The sequence below is a fragment of the Platichthys flesus genome, chromosome 4 (genome assembly GCF_949316205.1).
Source record: "Platichthys flesus chromosome 4, fPlaFle2.1, whole genome shotgun sequence".
Taxonomy (NCBI): Eukaryota; Metazoa; Chordata; class Actinopteri; order Pleuronectiformes; family Pleuronectidae; genus Platichthys; species Platichthys flesus.
The window spans coordinates 19,478,629-19,498,920 of NC_084948.1; the positions used below are offsets into that span (position 1 = coordinate 19,478,629).

At 43.0% G+C, this 20,292-nt stretch overlaps 1 protein-coding gene across 4 annotated transcripts in view; it reads left to right on the top strand.

Moving 5' to 3' along the window:
• The first annotated feature begins 4,450 nt into the window (after positions 1-4,450).
• The window catches only part of LOC133951886 (muscleblind-like protein 1), a 63,578-nt gene continuing 47,736 nt past the window's right edge, over positions 4,451-20,292 (top strand). For 2 of the 4 annotated variants that reach the window (XM_062386123.1, XM_062386125.1), the window contains exon 1: positions 4,456-4,566. The gene's annotated coding sequence lies outside the window, so the exon portion shown is untranslated. Of the gene's footprint in view, positions 4,567-9,818; positions 9,946-20,292 lie in introns of those variants that run through there. The other 2 variants (XM_062386126.1, XM_062386124.1) reach the window with 2 other exon arrangements.

The window sequence follows — 20,292 nt, forward strand, 5'->3', positions numbered from 1 at the left end:
CTACTAAAGAACCAGCTCTGCTCCCAAATGTTGAAGGAGGTTATTTGTTTTTAATAACACGTTAGTTGTGGAAATAAAGTTTTAATTCATACTCTAAAGTCAAATTATGAAATCATTTTCAGTACTAAGAATTCCAATGCGACTTGTCTGTTGGCCTATTGGCCTTAAAGTCACACGTCATAAGCTGGCATGTCTGAATGTCTTTTATGCAGAAATATGTTGTTTTGTGATTTATTATAGAAGGTATCAAACCATCACATTGTGAATTCCTCTGTATGCACATTTGTTGCATGCACAGAGGCTTTTATATATTCACCCCACTCAAATATCTTTCGATTTAGCCCAAAATCAAAAGGGTTTTAGTGATTAAAATTTTTTTTAACCCATTTTCTACATCAAAGGATTGTGAAGGAACACGTTCTCTCATGTGTTGTTTATCTGAGCCGGTTCGCTGGCTTGCTGTTTGTTGATCAGTATATTATGATCTGACCAAACTCTTGAGAGTTGCCATAACTTCCCTGATCAATACAAGCTATACTTGACATTTTCACATTCTCTTTTAGTCTCCAGCTTTAGCAGGAAGCTAGCGGACACTATTCATCAGGGATCTCCTTGAAATGTAATCACATTTTTGTTAGTTGCATAGATTAAGCAAAACCATTGCTTTTGTTAACTTTTGAAGTGTAGAGGTAACGTACTATATGATGCTTTATTTCATTTAACCGTGACTAATGTTACTGTCAGCTGCTAGGGCATAGATAGAGCACGTCACCAATGCTACAGTCATAAAAAGACAATTTCATACAGAAAATGTAGGGTTATTAAGGCTCCTGAGCCAGGTAACGCATATACAGAGTTATTAACAAATAATGAAAAAGCATCTCAACAGCATTGCACACATAGCAGGCCAATATTCCCAAGAAATAAAAAAGAGGCCTTTATTGTTGATACCGAGGGGCCTGTTGATAGGTTGGTTGTGAAGAAATATTAGAAACTATTCAAAACTGTGAAGCTTGACCATTCTGTTTGGTGTGAGTGTCTCTCTTTGGGGACGGTCTGATCATAAAAGGGACAACGAAGCCCTCAGTCCCCAGTCTGTCCCTCAGACAGACGTGAGGAGATGTGATGAGAATGGGTAAATATTATTTTGGTGTCAGACGCACCATTTGAAAAGCCCGTTCGACCTGCCACCAGAAAGTGGAACTCAAGCTTCTAATACGGCAGTTCAGACTACACCCAGGAAGCATAGCTTCAAATTGCATTTTGAAATGCAGCGCTGTTTCCGTGCTCTGTGGTCTACGGCGCTGGCCTCAACAAACTGAGCCCTTAGAAATATTTCTGCATCCAGCGAATGGACATAATTGGAAATAGTTCAATTGGACCTTTTAGACTTTTCAGGATGTCCATCTGCATATGTGATGTGATCATGAACAGGACTCTAATGACTTCCCCTGCACAGACTATTCCCCCTGTTTTTATATTGCTTTCATTTTCATGCAATATCACACTGAAGCCTATTTTATTTGTGACACCTACTGTTGAAGCTAACAATTTCTCTACTAAAGCAAATAAAGATAAATTGCTGCAACCAAATATCTTCCTCGCTATGTTAAATACAGTATGAGGAGGTGCACCAGTGGCACTGACCGGTTATCTCTCCCAGATAAAATCATCTCTGATACTACGAGTCACAGCTCAGCTACAGCTACATTCCCATATCTGAGAGAAGATCACAACAAAAAAATATTGCAAAAAACATCCTAAAGCTGACTTTGTGTGGGCTCCCTTCATTACTGTGGATGTGGTGCGTTTCACTTCTCTTTTCTTTTCTTTCCAGGCACAGTGATGTGCTGCTTTATTCAGTTACTGAGCCCATGGCTCAAATTTGAACTTTGACCCTGGCGATGTGCTGACCTTCGCAAGCTCAGCCTGTTGTGCCGAAGGCTACTGGTTGTGTTGTACTGAGACTTCAGATCCAGGATATGTAGGAAGAAGAAATTGTCTTGAACATATCCATCCTCATCATCATCATAGAGACCACACAGGTTGTTATTTCCCAGGTGCAATAACAACCTCAAGGTCTGTATAGTGATATAAATTATGTTGTAGCTTGTGTGTCTTTGAAAACAACACCCAGTAAATCAACAATAAATTGTGATCTTATAATTAACATTTTAGAAAAACAGAAAACCGTACCATTTGTTTTATTACATTGAATCGATATTTATCGTTATTTAAGGTCCTGTAAACTCTCTGCTCCCCTGCCCTGAGTCAACCTGCGTGTTCAGCCCCGGAGCTTTGTTTTTCCTGCTATGATGCCAGTATGATTCAAGAGTTTCTCACTGGTTATGCAGCATCCACTCACAAATAATGCATAGGATCACTATCAATATGCAGAACCAGAAAGAGGCACAATGCTTACAGCTCAGGCTTGCTGTAAAAAAAAAAAAATTAAGAGTCTGAGGGTATAATAATTACACCAGCAGTACCAGCACCATCATTATGCATGAGCCTAATCAATCGCCATCACGCTTAAGGGGAGCTGCGACATTGTTAATGAATAGTTCCAATGACCAGTGAGCTATGTGTGTGTGTGTGTGTGTGTGTGTGTGTGTGTGTGTGTGTGTGTGTGTGTGTGTCTCTGTGTTTGTGTGTGTGCACGCACGCACAAGTGGTTAGTGTTAATATCTTTAATGAATAGATGTGGCACAGGGAGCCTGTAGACACCTGCTGGTGTCATTAGTCCCAAGAGCAGACAAATCGCTTTGGCTTTAAAATCAGAGCAGGTTATTCAGTGTCCCTCACACTCGAGGACCCTTCATTAGTCTGGCCTCATGAGTGTTCTGTGATTTTGCCGTCTCATTCAGATATATGTTTCTTTCAAAATATGGTTTGGAAAAGCCACTTTTTTTAGATCTTGCATGAATTGTTGGCCTGCATATAGACAAACAAGCGCACGTATCATGGTACATTCGCACTCACTACCACCTGTTGCCTCCCACTATGTCTATACCTTTCTCTCCTCAAGCCGAGCTGATTAAATCATCGTAGTAAGAATTTCAACAATCAATGCTCAGTGAATCCTGGTTCTTACTTGTTCCCATGGCTACTGGTAGACTGAGAACAATCTGCGGGAGCTGGACTTATTTTTTCTCTTCTTAACTGGTCTGACTGGTCTACCCAGGTTAGTTCATGCTCACTTCATGCTCACTTGCCTCGATCATGATGACTGAACACGGACATGTTTTGGAGTGTCAGGGGTGGCCTGTGCAGGGTGTGCGCTGCAGGACTCAGCTGTGAGCTGCTGATTTACTGGGCCTGAAGGACGGCCACAGCCATCCACCCACTCTGTCACCATGGGAGACGGTGGAGAGGAGGGCTCGTATCCTTTGCGGCCTCCCCCTCCGTCTCCCTCCTTCACAACAGTGCTCATCCCTCTCTTTCTCTCTCTTCTTCACCCTCCCTGTCTTGACAACCCATTGAGCTCCAATTATCGTTCAGAATATCATTTGACCCCCAGGAAGGTGAATAGTCGTGCATATTAGAATAATTAGCCCGCCGAGTGCCCTGGTCAGTCTTTCCGAGCATGCCTTCCATGCAAACTCTCACGAGACTCAATTGATCGGTCAGTCCAGCTGTACTTCCACTTGTTGGTATTGTGACTGGAATGTGTGTTATCAAGCGGCTGCAGACCTCCGTGCACTGGCAACAGCACGGGAGGAAAGGAAAGAAACCACAAACAGGAACTACAGCCTGTTTCCAGGAACCTCCAAATCCACACACACACACACACACACACACAGGCACATAGCTGTGTATACACACTCAATGTCTGTGTCCGTCTCTATTCCTGTTAATGACACCCCCCGCCTCCTTTATCTCAGAAGGCAGAGGCAACAGTTATCAATCACGTGATCACAAGAATCTCCCCTCAGTGTATCTCAGTGTTAGTCTTTTAGCTCGGGCTCAATGTAAAGATCAAATAGAAGAAATATGAGCACATTTGTTTGTGAAACATTTTGTTTTGTACCACTCATTTCACTATTTAAATAGATCACACTGAGGGGGGAGCCTGGAGAGAGAGAGAGAGAGAGAGAGAGAGAGAGAGAGAGAGAGAGAGAGAGAGAGAGAGGCTGTTGCTAGGGGCAACCAGAGTGGCGGCAGTCGTCATCATGAGGCTCACTTCTGCAGTGAGTGAGTGAGTGTGTGTGTGTGTGTGTGTGTGTGTGTGTGTGTGTGTGTGTGTGTGTGTGTGTGTATGTGTGTGTGGACACAGCGTGCGCGAGATCACCCTCCTCTCTCCAGACAGGGCGTGAGGACATCCCCCTCCAACACTGTGCCAACAGAAGGAGGAAGAGAGAGAGAGAGAGAGAGGGAAGAGAGACATAGTAGAGAGAAAGAGAGGGGAGGGAATGAGGGAGAGAGGACGAGAGAGAGACCGAAACCCCATAATGCACTGCACGCTGCAGGGCTGAAGTCGTGTAGATTCATCAGTTCCTGCTCGTGGGGACTGTGTGTGAGCACACACACACACACACACAGAGACACACACAGACAACCAGGCAGGTAAGACGGCGTTTCTCTGACCAAGTGGACGGCTCCTGGCTTTACGAGACGATCTGTCTTTCTGTCTTTCTGCCTCTTGAGAGGAGCGGGGGGAGTTCTGCTCTGTACAAACGACAGGGTGTCATTAATATTTGACATGTTGTGATTCCGACAACTTCCCTGCCTGTTGCTATAGTGAACGATGATGTCTTGTTGTTTTTTCTTTCTAGGAAATATTGTTTAAGGTTTTTTCCAAATTGAGGATATATCTTAGAGAGGAGATTTGAAATAGCTCATATGAATCTGTGGAATATCTGTGTAGCTTGTTATTTTACTCCTTCTGCTTTTTTTCCATTTGAAGGGATAACTTCTCCAGTTCACTCTGTCATTCTGTTTAGACCGTGTCATGTGCAGTGGCTACAGTCCAGCATGTTTACAGTAAGATTGTTTTGAATAGTTAAAAAAATCCTCAAAAGTCAAGAATTACACAGTAATATGTGGAATATTTATTTAATATTTACTTACGTCAAATCCAGTGAATTGTAAGTGACATGTAACACAAAGGCAAACCAATTATGGCAATTCAAACGTTAGCCCAATGAAAAACCAATTAAACCAATCAGATCATTTTAAGTTAGACCTTTATAAGTGCAAACAATGATTGTTTTTTTTTAATGGAAGTTAAATATTCAGTAACTGGCTCCATAACACAACAATTGTGTGGAAAACAAAGGCTGTTTTTGAGGTTTCTATTTTTATGTGACATGACAGTAGTTCAAGTTGATAGAAGGGTAAAAGCACAGCTCCACTATTATCTGTCATTTTGTGGTTTAACGGTCAGTGAGGCTTGTGATCATATCCGTTGCGCCAGAAAACCCAGACACACAACTGTGGTTGACTTATAGGGAAGACACTCTTTATTTCCTCAGGACTCATTTGAGAAATTTCTAGTCCCGTGTCCTGAAAACATGTTTCAACACTTTGTCATGTGGAAATAAAGCAGGAGGTCAACATTAAGGCTCAGGGTGAGAAACAGGTTGGGAAATTGAGCTTGTGATTTCTAAACTAGCTCCTAATTCCTAAAAGACGTAATATGAATGTCAGATGTACAAGCTGATTTCTGAAGAAGACAGGAAAACATAAGTTGTATTATCTAAAAATCCTTTTAAATGAAACACAGCTCAAGGTAACTCTATTCACATCAGCCCTCATCACACGCACACGTCTCTAAACAGCTGTCAGCCTGTTGTTCTTGCAGCCTTCCATCTCTTGACAGTGTGTATAATGTAGACTTGGATAGTTGTATATGCTGTAACAGGGGATAGAAAGAGCTTTCATGGCGTGGGGAAATGAAAATGCAAAAGAAAGCCATAATGCAGATCAGACGGAGAAAAAACCAAACTCCTTTGAATATTCAGTTTGTCTCCTTTTAGCAGACATCTGTTTCTCTCCCTTCAGAATTCCACCTGTCAACATTTTGAATGGAGAGTCTCCTCTTTTTTCATTATGGCTGCTTTGATTAACTAACCATTAGCCGCTATGTGTATTGTCACCTGATCCGTCAGACGCCGATGTGACAGCAGCATCTATATCCTCCTCTCTGTAATAACCCTGTGCCGGTGTGCAGGAGACTCAAAGCTGCCTGATAATACTGTGTTCACTGGATATACTGTGGTCTTCTGAGTACATACTGTGTTCTCGAGAGTGTGTGTGTGTGTGTTTCAGTGAGCTCGAGATGAAGCAGCGCGATACTGTAAGTGGATGGTTTTTAATGTTGGCACAAAGAGATCGCAAGATTAGATCCAGCAGGGCTCTGTAGAACAGAAGTGTTTCAATAGGGAAGGTTTTTTCAAAAAATGGTTATTCATTTATACCGCCACTAGTCTGTTATAGAGGCCTGAATTGACAGATTCAGATATTTTCCAATGAGGTCACATCCCGGGGGCCCCTGAATATGTCGGTGCCTGAACAGAGAAGTGTTCAGACTGAAGAGAAAGGCGAAGAGGCTCTGCAAGGTCGTACAGATTGAACAGACCTAAAAAAACGATGTTCTTTGAAGATGATTGGTTTAATGATTTGACCTGAGATACTCAACAATAGAGCAGAGGTCTGTGATGAAGTGTTGAAATCCTCTCAGACGTACGCCGGGGTCACCCTGCAGGATTTTCAATTGGGTTAGATCCTAGACGTTTTCCAATATATTCCTCAGCTCTCTGTCCAGCGTTGGTTTTGCTTAACAGCTAGGATCAGAGATGATTTATGGATCCAGATCTGCATGTCCATCTCCTCCTGAGTCTTTTTCTTTTCTTCTAATTTCTTTCGCAATTCCCGTCTTTAATGATCTGGGGCACAAGGGACAAATGTTCCTGGATCTGTGACCTTGGGTTGTTCCATCAGAATGAGAGCGATGATGGGTGTGTTGGGAATCCGTGCCTGAAAAGTCCTTTTCCTTCCTTTCTGCTTTCACTGACATCAGCAGAGCAGTGAACACGAACCTTAGCTGGCATTAAATTATCTGAAATTGCAGTACAGTTCTTCAGTGAAATTCTGCAGTACTTAAGTATTGATTATGTTATTTAACTTGTTCTTTACTTTTATAAGTTAAAAATAAGTAATTTGCAGATTCAGATTATATTAATTGGAGCACTTAAATTCCATAGGTTGTGAGAGTCAAGTCCGACTGCCGGACTCGTGTCCTGATTTTCAGTACTTCTTGGACTTGAGCACTGATGACTTGGATTAAGACTCAAGTAATAACTGCATTTAGATGAGGTATTTTGTATTGCATTTTTGTTACTGGCCGTGACGTAGGATTTGACAGCTGAAATACTGCAACATTATTCAGTTTAATGCAAAGACAGGCGACAGACAGAGAAATACCCCACTCAAACCAAACTCATGTATTTCTTGACTTGGTCCTGGAGCCATGCTGAACCAAGAGATGTGTGACCCACACCGGCCTGGTTGGCACAGACTTCACATCAGATTGCTATTCAAAACTTAATGTTCATTTAAAAGTTGTCAAAACTTGCCGTCTTACCTGTTGACTCCCACCTTCACAGTTTATATGTGAAAAATCATGAAAACCAAACTGCGCCCTTCCCATCCTTCAACAAAGTGCGGACAAACACATCAGTTGATGAGCTGGTGAGCATTGTGGAGGATTTAGCAGCTCAAGAACCAGAAGTTCTATCCTGGGGTTGGTGGATACCAAACAAGAGGTAAAATGCAGGGGTGTAATGAACTTCTTTTTGCCGAGTCAGCAGAGGCATGGCTCAAAATGAATGATAATGTCGGTCGTTACCTGTTCAAAGTGCACATTAGCAACTGGGATGTTTGCAAACAAGTTGACTAATAACAACTTTAGAAGGTGATACAACTTCAATGTTGCTTCAGCATGTTCCCTCTGCCCCCAAGTGGCCACTATACAATTTTGAAAGTCAGTATTATTACCATGTGGTTTCACTATTTTGGCAAATGTTGGACTTACTCAAGTGTCCATGAGGAACATACTAAATCTGGATCTGACATCTTTGCTCTAAATGCAGCAAATGAAACATATTTCCAGTCGGTAACTCTGGCACACTGTGCAGGCTTTTGTTTTTCCAGACTCCAAATGTGCTCTATACAATAACAATACAAGGTCTGCACACCCGGAGTCACCGCATCCTTTTCCCACCTCAGTGTAACTCAGGAAGACGGCTGCAGGACCTTTTTTGGGCACAGATCAGTGACCTGCGAAAAATCGAAAGTCCATATTACTGGTAGTGTGTTGCTTTGCCTCTATGAATGAAGTGATAAATATTTATAGAAGCTGGAGCTTAACATTAGCACAGAGATCCATCATAGGTGCTTTTGAGAGCAGGCTGCAGCTCAATCAACTTGTTCCCCTCACACACACACACACACACACACACTCACACACACACTCGCACACACACACACACACGCGGCGATAAAACACCCTGATATATTGCGGCCATGTCGGTGATGTGGCTCTGAGTCACTTGGTAACACCCACCCGACACACACACACCTCCACAAACTCACAACGCCCCCACCATGCACTCACACATGCTCCAATAGACACACATGCACCTGACGTAGTGTTTGATGGAGTTAGACTCCATGGCAACAGAGCTGTGACTCTTGCTGTCCTGTGAGTGGACTGAAGCTGTGGAGGAGGGAGGAGGAAACTATCGGCTAGCACTGCTACTCTCTGATGATTCCTTTTGCTTTAGTTTCACCACCACCGCTGCTATCTGCATGCTGCGTTACTGTGATTTTTATAATTTCAAGTGCAAGATAAAAGTTGGAAATTGAAAAAAAAAAAGAAGCAACTCCAGCAAGGGAAACAGAAGAGGCAGCAGAGAGGTCAGCGGGCGTGTCTTTGATTATACAGAACCTCTCACATGATGATAGGGAATTGTGCAGATTCTTACTGCTGCAACCAAACACCTCTCTGGATGGCGTCTTATTAGACGACCTATTATTTGTATCTTTCCCTTCTTGCACTCCAGCTCGCTGCTCTTCCCTGCTTCAATCCCAAACCAAATGGTTTACCTCCCTTTCTTTGGATCTGTGTTTCTGTTTTACCCTTCTTTAAATTTCCCTTGCCTTATAATTCTGTCCGCTCTTGTCAGTCCTGCTCTGTAGAGGAAGCAGCGTGTATAAAGTGAGCAGAAAAGAGGTAAAGAGAACAGGGGGGCGGCGCAGGTGGACAGGTCCCGTTAACAGCATCTGTATGAGATTTACTGCCTGCAGATACAGATGGTGGAGGGACTTGGAGGAGGAAAGGAGGGAGAGGCTGCTGTTGGAACCGTGCAGGTGAATTGCATTTTTTTGTCTCCAGGAGCATTTTTCACAGTCTGATTGTCGGCATTTGTTAACATACACACATGCACGCAGGTGCGCACAGACACTCGCCAAGTGTGAAATTGTGGGAACGTGGCTGTTGACAGTAGAAGTTTGTCTGAGTTTAGTTCCCCGGCGCTGCCCTCTCCACCCTCTTTTTCATACGATCCAAGCGTGAGCTGTGAAAGGTGAACTCGCAGCCTGCTGTGGATAAATTATGTGTGACATGTTTAGCTGTGCTGCCTTATATGGAGGCTGGTGTATCTGAATACAGTAAGGGCTCCGCCAAGTGGGAAGGAGGGAGAGAAAGAGAGAAGGAGCGAGACGCTGGGGAGGGAAGGAGGAAGAGAGGGAGGAGGAAGAGGAAGAGGAGGAGAAGGAGGAGGAAGGAAACAAGGCAGGGGAGGGAGAAAGCAAAGGAAAAAAGGAGGGAGGAGGGGGCAGTGATGAAGGGAGCGAAAGAGAGGAGTGCCGTGAAGCAAGCATGAGGTTTTCACTTTCCTTTCTCCCCTCAGCAGCAGTCAGATGAGTCCTCGCAGAGATACAGTAAGTCTTTTTACTGTGTGTGTGTGTGTGTATCTGTGGTTGTGTGTGTGTGTGTGTGTGTATGTGTGTGTGTGTGTGTGTGTATTTGGACTCAAGACTGAGTTTTCACTGCTTATTTTTTTGTTGTTGTTTTGTCCTCGCATTTGGAATTTTCTATTCACCATCGGGATATTGTGAGGATGCATGTTGGCGTTACTGTCTGTTTGTAATTAAAGTGTGTGTGTGTGTGTGTGTGTGCTTGTGTATGAGTGTGTGTACATATGCAGAGGGTCAACGTGCTTGATTGTTAATGTGTGGTGGTTTGAGGCAGGACAGTTTTAATGTGGAAAAGAGCTGTACAGACCTAAGAATGGGAACACTAGTGTTCCCATTCCCTTAGTTCACACACGCACACGCACCCGCACACACACTCGTGCACACAGACCCACACACACTGACACACATTCACTCCTCTGGCAGAGTACACTCTGTCTCTCTCTTTGACTTCAGTGAAATCCCTGTTGTGTGGCTCCTCATGTTAAAACTAAAGCTAAATATGCAGTTATGTCTATGGATGAATGAATGAAAACACACACACACACACACACCTACACACACACACACACACACACACACACACACACACACACACACACACACACACACACACACCTACTCACACACATGAACAGCCGCACACTCCCCCTGTATAATAACTCAACCACTGGTGTTTACACTTCTGTCCCCCTCAGGACAAAATTGAACTCCCACTTCATTTAAGCTGTCTGCGCCACCAACACAGACAACCCAACACGAAATATGACATTTGTAAAGAAAACATACGAAATTAAAATAATTTGGATAAAGTTGCTTTATATTATATAGTAAAAAGATGCTGTTATATGTCTGTTATATGCTGGATGTGAGTGATGTTGGCTGGTGATTGGCTCTGAACAACAGCTGTACATGATGGATTTGTAAAGGGCTGTAAGCTGAAACGTGTGTGTGTCATTAAAGAGGAGACAAAGACAACCTTATGTTGGTTCCTAAGCAGGGTAAAAAAAAACTGATCGAAATTGTAACACGGAGTGAGACAGAAAACTGAAAGAAAAGTAATTTTGAATGGAGGACGCCATGTTGCCTGAATACTGATAGGGCCCCACCTACTATCATACGTATCACTGAGGAAACACTGAATTGTATTTGCCTGTTTATTTTGAACAATGTTGATGATCATGTTCGAACTCTCACGTGATTTTTATTATTTACCAAACTCTGAACAGATGCTGTAACAATGCAGCTATCTCTATATTCTGTTATTTTGGGTTCACGCCCTCCTCTCACCCACCGATCTCAACCACGTCTGCCTCTCTTCTTCTCTGTTTTACTTCCTCACCCCTCTCTGTCTTTGTCTCTCCCTCCCTGCAGCTCTCTGCCTCTTTATGGCTCACTCCGTGTTTCTCCTTCGCTGTCTGACTCTCAGTGGGTTGATGCAAAAAAAAATAAAAAAAAAAACCTTCTCTGCAGATCAGTGCAGGCAGATCTACAAGGTCATTAGAGTATAGAACAGCGAGAGCACAGACGCACTCAGATACATACTTAATTTCTCAGCACACACAACTCGGGCTATTTGAGAGAAGCAAAAGATGTAACGGAGTGGGTGGGAGGGAATACTCGGTTACCTGCAAACGACTGCTAAATTTATGAGGAGCAAAAAAAAAATAGGAATTTAATTGTTTTTTCTGAATTTGGGCTCTTTTTTCGGTTCCTCCCCCACCTTCCCGTTTCATCCCTCAACTAATCTGTCCTTTAGAAGTGATGTCATCTCCCTGCCGTCCTCAGCAGGCATAGGGCATCGTTTCGAATACAGATGAGCGACAGGGTTGGTGTGAGACAATTTGTGTGTGTGTGCCTGATGACAAGAGCGCACCCTTACCCGGATTTACATGATTCAATTATCAAGATAAACAAAAAAATCGGATGAGCTATGATCAAGGTTGCGGCGGCAGAATGTGAGTGGAAACCACTTTCGAGTCCCAAGCCTTCAGAAACTCACCGCAGCTCATAGAACTTGCAGATAGATGGTCTCTCCGATAAATGGTTGGGGGGGGGGGGGGTGGTCCTACGAGGCCATTTGGCGAGTGGCAAACTCACAGTGAGTCAGTCACTGGTGTATGATTGCTGTTTTTTCCTGCAGTGTGCAAAGCTGTCACTTGTATAATGGACACTAGGGGAAGTGGTAATCTATAGTAAATACAGTTGGCTTCACGGAGGCGCCCTCTGTGTTTTCCGCAGATTAAGGTGTCAAACTGAATCACGAGTCATAGACATCTAAAGAGTAGAGATTATCCCTTGTTTGCGCAAACGCTGCTCTGACGTCAACTCGGGGATCCTGCATATCAATAAGAGTAAGTGTCTTTCCTCTCAGAGGGAGCATCCATTCCTGATTTGATCAAAAATACCAGACTGCAGATGTTACAAAAAATCCACAAAAGACTGCTTCATCTTTATCTATTCATTCATTTGGCTATTGAGCTTTTCAGCTTCAATTCAGCGAGGGTCGCGCTTTTTCTCCTGATGAGGATTTTCCACTGCCAAAGTTTCCCATAAATTATTCTTATCTTCCCTGTAGTTATGGTATCTGTGAAACCTCTCCCTCTCCCACTCTGCTCCCACCTCATTATACGCTGAATATCTCCCGTCTGTCTATCTGAGGCCATGACACCTGTTCCTCTTCTCTGCCTACCTGTCTGTAAGTCTGCATTTCCCCGCTCTTGTTTTTTTAAGATTGTCTGCACCACTGTCTGTGTGTGAGAGCAAGAGACACAAAAGTAGAACGACTGTGCACACTGTGTATATGTGTGTGGGTGTGTGTTTGGTAATTGTTATGACTGATAAGGTTCCCTCTGCTCGAAATGCCACATGCAGAGGTGGTCAATTTACACAGACTATTTTTTCCACTTGCCTCCGTTCAACCCATTCCATACATCTACATCCCTCGGACCTCTCCTTTCTATTACTCACTGTTTATGGCTTACCCTGTCTGTCTGTGCCACTCACTCTCCCTCTCATCTTTGCTATTTTCCAGCCTTTTTTTTTCGATCTTCCGTCCCATCCACACACAAACACACCACACACATTCTCATACACACCCACACCACACACATTCTCATACACGCACCACCTCCATTGCTATTCCTGAGAGGAGCAGACTGGTCTGGCAGTGGGTTGGTTTATGTCCATGAACTCAATGACACCCCCGTCTCCGCCACTGCATTACACCACACCGGCACCACCACAGCCAGCCATGCTGCAGTGAACATAAAAGTAGCTGTGGAGACGAACAAAATGTTGGCGCATGTGCACAGCACGGGTAACCATGTTGTTAAACATGTATTATCTCACACCCCTATTCACGTAAGTGTGTGCTATAACTGCCACCCCCCCTATCTCTATGCAAGTCAGGCTGTTTAAACACTTACACTGATATCACTGTGCAGACGACAGCTTGCACACGTGCCACTTGACTGCCCTCGCCGTCTCCCCTCCCCTCTGTTTGTCTTACAGCCGAAATAGGGAGTCGTGGATAGTGTGTGTTAATGTGTGCTCCTGCGAGCACACGAGGGAGATAGTTGATGTTGTGCATATGCGTACATATTACTCATGTGCCTGTGTCCTGAATATCAATGCACCGGCTGACCTTCCATTCATATCTCTGTAGCTTAGTATCCTCTGTAGATGATGCAGTTCTGTTGTCTCATGGTTTGTGGTCAATGCTTAGGTGTGTGTGTGTGTGTGTGTGTGTGTGTGTGTGTGTGTGTGTGTGTGTCACAAGCTGGGGAATGGAATGAAGTCTAATATTACCCTGATGGTACAATCCGTTGAAACTGCATCTCAAAGGAGTATCATTTCAGAATGACCGGCAGTCAGCCGAAGACCGTCGGATCAAATCTCAAGCCTGCATGGGCAGGGACCAAGCATTTCTTCAGCGGGCTTCATGCATGAGCCTTATTAATGCTGATGTCCCCTCGGCAAGGTATATGAGCTCATTAATGCCATGGAGGTGTCCTTCAGTCAGTGATTCCCAGGCAGTTTAAGCTGGCAGAGAAAAAGTGAAAGTTTTTATTGTTACACAGTTATACATAGATTTATGGCGACTAAAACGCATTATATTTCACTACAGCACCATCCATTATTCACCGTCATGTGACTTAATGAGCCATGTCTCCGTCATTAATGAGGGTACTATGTAAAGCTTGAATATGGCCTTATTGTTATAGTATTAATTATGTCAGCAAGCCACATGCCCCAAGGTAGCACAAGAATCATACTTCTACGTCTCAAATCATTTTGCATGTTTGTTCAACATTTATGCCGGAGTTGGAGTTCGACCTTAATGGCACGCAATAATAAATATCCCCATGGCAGTCATACACTATATAGTATTTATATATATATAAATGGCTCCTCAGAATTGAGTCAAATAGCTGTCTGCAGCATATGTCACAAAACCAACTCCTCCAGGTTAGTAGATGGGACATGGACCAAACTACTCAAAGTGCATGTCAAATACATCTTTCTCAATGATGGTTTCTGTCTCTTTAGGAACTCTTTGAGATTAAGTTTTGTTACAGTAGTTTTTTGATACTAAACTAAAATCCCTCAATCGCTGCTGCGTAGACCCTGGCTCCAAATGTGCAAGATGGCCGCGTTTGTATCCGGGACATTTTGGCTTCAGTTCTGGATAGTGGGAGGAAGTGAAGACGTTTCACCCATCTCTATGTAAAATGTACATTGCAGCAGAGAAAAAGCTTATGTTAGCTTCACAGTAACTTGATATACATCAATACCGCAGCAGCATAAATAGTCAGAAAATAGAATATTGTGTTATGTATAATAAAGCATTCAATAGTGAGCTGTATTTTATCCCTGTTGTCTGCTGAAAGAGCAAAATACACCAACAGAGCTAAGTTTTATATCTTTATGTTTGAAAATCAGCAGCAGACATTTTGTTTTGTTGTTGCATTTATTGTCAATGGAAGTCTTGCTTCCTAAGTTAATCAGCCGTCATTCCCTTGGTATCTGTATCCCATCGTCTGTCCCCGCTCTAAACGACAGCAAATGAGAATATACTGCTGTACCTGATAGCATTACATTGGAAATTTGTCATTATATCAAATAAGGTAAAAACCTTTTTGATAATGTAAGATATTTATATGCAGGGAGGCTTCTGGGTCAGAGCACTACTGGTCAAATGAGGACCAGACTGGTGCCAGACAGTTTCTGTTAGATTCAGGTATTTCCCCTTCATTTTAGATCATATCTACATTAATCCCATAGTCATTAGCACTAACAGTATGAACATGAAAGATGGCACTGCACCTACATCAATGTTCATAACTTTGCTGAAAGGGTGATACTGTTCAGAATTTAAATCTGGCATCTGAAACCTTATGTACGATTTTAACCATTCTGTCTCCACCTGACACTATCATTTACTTCACCCCTGCTTTAAACATGGTTTCTGTCATAGCTGTGGCGAGGATGACCTTGCAGCACGTTACTGTGCTACTGCAGCATAAGGTGTAGTGCGGACAAGGAACAAGAGGGGAGACGGCGAGAAGGAGCGATAGAGGGGGCTGAGTCAGTGGGCGGAAAAAAAGAAAAACGAGGACAGCTACTATTAAAAGATGAGCCACGTTCACAGAGATGTTTATGTCACATGATACTCGGAGAGCAACCTAGCAGAAGGCGACCAGGTTTCTTAGAAGAAAGAAGGATTTGGGGAGAGAATAAGTGGAAAACACCGAAGCATACGCAGAACAGAACCAGAGCAGGAGAACAGGTGGGGATCAGAGAAAGATAAATGAAGAGGGATGAGAAATGTCAAGATGGTATCGCAGTGGAGCGCCAGCGGTGCTTTGAAATGGAACAAAACTCTGCTTCTCCCTCTGATCCGCTCTCTTTTATACCTCTGAGTAATCACCTTGTTTCCCACTTTCACTAGCAGACGCCAACCCCTGTCTCTAACCAACTTGGTACTAATGGCTCCTGTTTGCCTTCTATCACTCCTCCTCCAGCGTCCGTCCTTCCCCCTGTCACCACCTCTGATCTCCTTCACTCTATTTGTCTATCACCCCACCCGTCGGCCTCGGCCTTGCACGACCACCCCCTCCTCCCCGCTGCGCCCGTCAGTAGAAAGGGCAGCACAGGTCGTATATGGATGATATCCCGGTCAGCCGGCGATGCGGTGTAATATGAAGCTTGCAGCATCTGCTTCTTGCTGCAGTCTGTGACCTTTAACCTTTCGCATTACTGAATTTCCCCTCCCTTTATCTGTGCCTCTCCACCACTGACTTCTCATCAGCTGTGCAAACCTGGTGCATAATTGGATTTTAAGTGAACTATAACAACGTCTGTGTCACTAATTAAATGTAGGTTCCAGGTTGAATGTGTGAAAACCTGATTCAGAGTTCCAGACAGAATTTGTATCATTTAAGCAATGCCTGATTCGTCATGTTGCTGACCTGAACAAACAAGACCTTTAGAGTGCTTGACAGCAACTCAGGTGGTACTTTAACTGTTCAGAGTTTTACACTGTGACTCTCCTGGGGAATTTTGTGCTGAAGCAAATTGTTTCCTCTTACTTTACTGAAGGTTATGACCATTGCTTTTTGCTTCTCTTGTCTATTGTGTTTCAAAGGTCAGCCACAGGAAATCAAACATTCAGGAGCCTGTTTTATTGCTTTCTCCTCTCCACCTTCCCTCATTTTTCCCCTCTCTGGAAGTCATTCAAGGTGAATGAATGTTTCATATCTCTGGCCCCTACTCATTCTTTCTATTCCTCCCTGCGCATTGCTCTCAGATGCAGGGATGAATGTGGCTTGTGTTAACTCGTACCACTCTACGTGGCTTCCTCTGAACACTGTACGTTAATATATCAAGATGCACAGCCTTATGCTGACTTGGTTTTGCTAACAGATTCATTTATCCATTCTACAGATGGCCAATGTTGGTCTATTTGTCAGCCTCCACTTTGTTCTGGACTATCCAAACAATCATTTAATGGATTCCTATGATATTCATACATACATTCATATCGCTATATAGACAGAGCTGGGAAGCTGTTGACTTTGCTGATCACCTGACTTTACATATAGCATATTTGGTGGATTCCAATGAAACTTGGTTCAGACATTCATGTCATGCCCACGGTGAATTCAATTTTGCCAGATTCTATGAATGAAAAGGTGCAAAACGAATGACCGTCAACCTCAACCAACATGGTGAAAATTGTACCCGAGCACGTCAGCAAGTTAACACGTTGACGTTAGCAATTAGCTAAACACACCAACATGCCCAAGTACAGTCTCCCAAAACCGCTGCCATATCATAAATTAGGGCCTGCACAGTGTAACGCTGCTAAATATGTGGAGTGAACGTGTTGTGTGGTTTTTTTTTGTGGGCTTTCACAGTCCGAAAACACCAGATTGGGGAATGGATAATTGGAGTCTAAATTGTATGTCGTTCTGATTGAGAGCCTGAAAGGTTGTTTCTGTGTGCTGGCCTTGTTATTCCCTGGCTACCTGTCCAGGGTGTACAACCCCCCCCCCCATCTCACCCAAGGTCAGCTGGGATTAGCTTCAACCTACTCCACAACCCTATAAAGGATATAAGTATAGATGTGAAAATTAAGGTTGTGTTTTATTCTGAAAAGTAAGTAAATCAAAAGCTGTTTTCCTGGATAGTGTCATGTCACGCAATAATGCAGAGTTCTTCTAAACAAGAGACATTTTATATGACACACTAGCACCAGATTAGCCGATTCTTTATACAAGGATATACATGAACCCAGTGTGACTTGGCATTACACTGTACTCTGTTCAGGCCCTATATCAGCTGAAGCTGGTCATGGATGAGGCAGAATGTCTAACCAAAAGGTTACTCTCTCTGCATATATTCAAGTCTACATGTCTGTTAGTGTATGTGTATACTGTATTTGTGTGTTGTGGGAATTGAGGCATGATAGGATTGAGGGTGCATAATCTCCCAGCCTTACCTACACCCCCTCTCCACTCCAATTTATTACCTTGGCTGATCTGATGGTGTAATAATACCTCCTGCCTCTGGCTACGGGAAATGGCCACATGCATTATTCACATATGCTAAGATACTTATTGATGACTCCTTTATTTATAAATTACCTCAATGCCAGAGTCATTTCTCACTTTTTCTGCCCCTTAGTTTTAATCCTGTTTTGACGCAAGCACGTTCTAATGAGCCTCACTCACTCTCAGTTTTCAAATGTGTTGTACTTCTTTGATATTAATTTTGGCATGAGTTAAACAAATTGGTGGTGAACTGGGGCTAATAACACATGTAGGGGCACTAAATCTATTTAATTTGTTACTGAAGCTCATGGCTGCTCCTTCTGAATTTGCTGTTTCCACAGGGTTCTTACACAAGTGCTATTTGAAATTCCACAAATATCATAAATCCTTTGAGAAAACTAGCACAACGTTGCCTTAAATCCTTTTTATATTTATGTTCTGAGCAGGCGATCATTTTTGAATAGTATTTTCCTCTTAAATTACCAGAATTTATATGTTGAATAAGAACATATAGAGCATAACTTGAGAGGCTGTCAACACCCGCACGGTGTAGGGAAAAAACAAGTTATTAAAATCAGGGTTGAGCAAAGTAGAGTTAAAACCAAGACTACACGTATGATTTAAAAGGTTATTATCAGACAATCCCAAGCAGTAACAAACAACTGCAATATCTAATAGTCTACCAAGCTAAAACAAGATACTGTAATTCAGTGAGTTAAACCACCGGCGCATCTATTGTCCTCTGTGGCCTCCATTGTCAGGCCAATAGCTTCTAGCTCCTCTCGCCTTGCGGTTGCCACAGCCCTTTCTCTGCAATGCTCCACCTCTGCTGGAGAAAAGGCAACAACAGCCATTTGTTTCTGGATGGTAATGACAAGTATTCACGCCAACCAGGCCGCTGCTGTTCAGGTTTCTGTGGTGGCTGATTCGTCTGGTCTGCGGGTTTAGTGGGGGTCGCCTAAAATTTCTGGATGGTTCTTCACCACTACACACTTAACCCTTTCTGTAATATCCCCCTCTCTTTTCGTCAGGACAGTTGCACCACATACCTGTTGCCTTTTTAGTGATTACAGCCTGGAGTTTTCAGGGTCCATGTCCTTTGGGGCCCAACTGTGTGCAATTAACACAAACACTTGCAAAAGTATTGGCTGGACTGTCGAAGTAACTTGGGAACTGACTAATTGCATTGGTAAGGCAGCTAATGTTGACGTTTTTAAGGCTTACAGATAGTCCTAGTGGTTTCATGACTTTTTTCTGAGCCCTCTCCTTTTGTTTGCTCTGTATCTTTAAAGTGCAAAAAGCTATATTGTCGGACTCTAAGTTTGTCCTGATTTTATAATTTTCTGAGACATCAGGAGAATCATAAAGCTGTTAGGCTTTTGTGACACGTCATGCAACTGGTAAACATTTCCCACTCATTCAAATTCCATACGAAAATCCAGACAAAAATTACAGCTATTTACAGACTTTTACTTTCTTTGAAAATTCACTGGGGTTTGATCTGAATACACAATTACTTTCTATGGTGTACTGATAGTACTTCCAGATTGCATCCTCTTATTAGGAGGACCAGTTGAGGAGCATAGTGCAGCGCAGTCATTTCTATATGTGTATGTTCACTTTCCAGTGGGCCGACTTCTCAACCACTTTGCCCAGATCTCTTATCTGGGCAAAGTGGTTAAGAAAATCATAAGCATTGGACAATTCTTTATAATGATCATTGACCCAGCTTACCAAATCACAATTTGGCTTTTTCTGCACAAACCCTAATGCAACATCCACTGGGAGTGTAGGGTTTTATCCATACATGGGCTATGAAGGAACAGACCAGGTGGCTCAGGCCACCTATTAAATTTCTTGTCCTTAAGGGCATGGAGTATATTCAACTGGATCTGGTTCATCCTTTCAACTCGCCCATTTCTTAAAAGGCGAGATGGGGTACTCCTACCTTGAGCCATCCTAGAAAGACTACAGAACTGTTGTATTAGGTTATATTAAAGATTTAGGCCCTGATCTAATTTGAAATGAGCAGGGCAGCCAATCTTTTTCTAATAATTCTGTTTGATTGTAGTTGGGCATGTTGTTCATCAACATAGTCTTAACTCTGTTCTGGAGAGGCATGGTTCTCTCTGTCATCCAAGGATGCCCGACTCCAAATAGTCTCCAAAATTCTTCGTAATTGCCAATTTTAGTGCTAGTGGTTCCAATATGAAATGAATGTAGTTTGCATTGTTGTATTCTTTAAGATTTAAGCTCT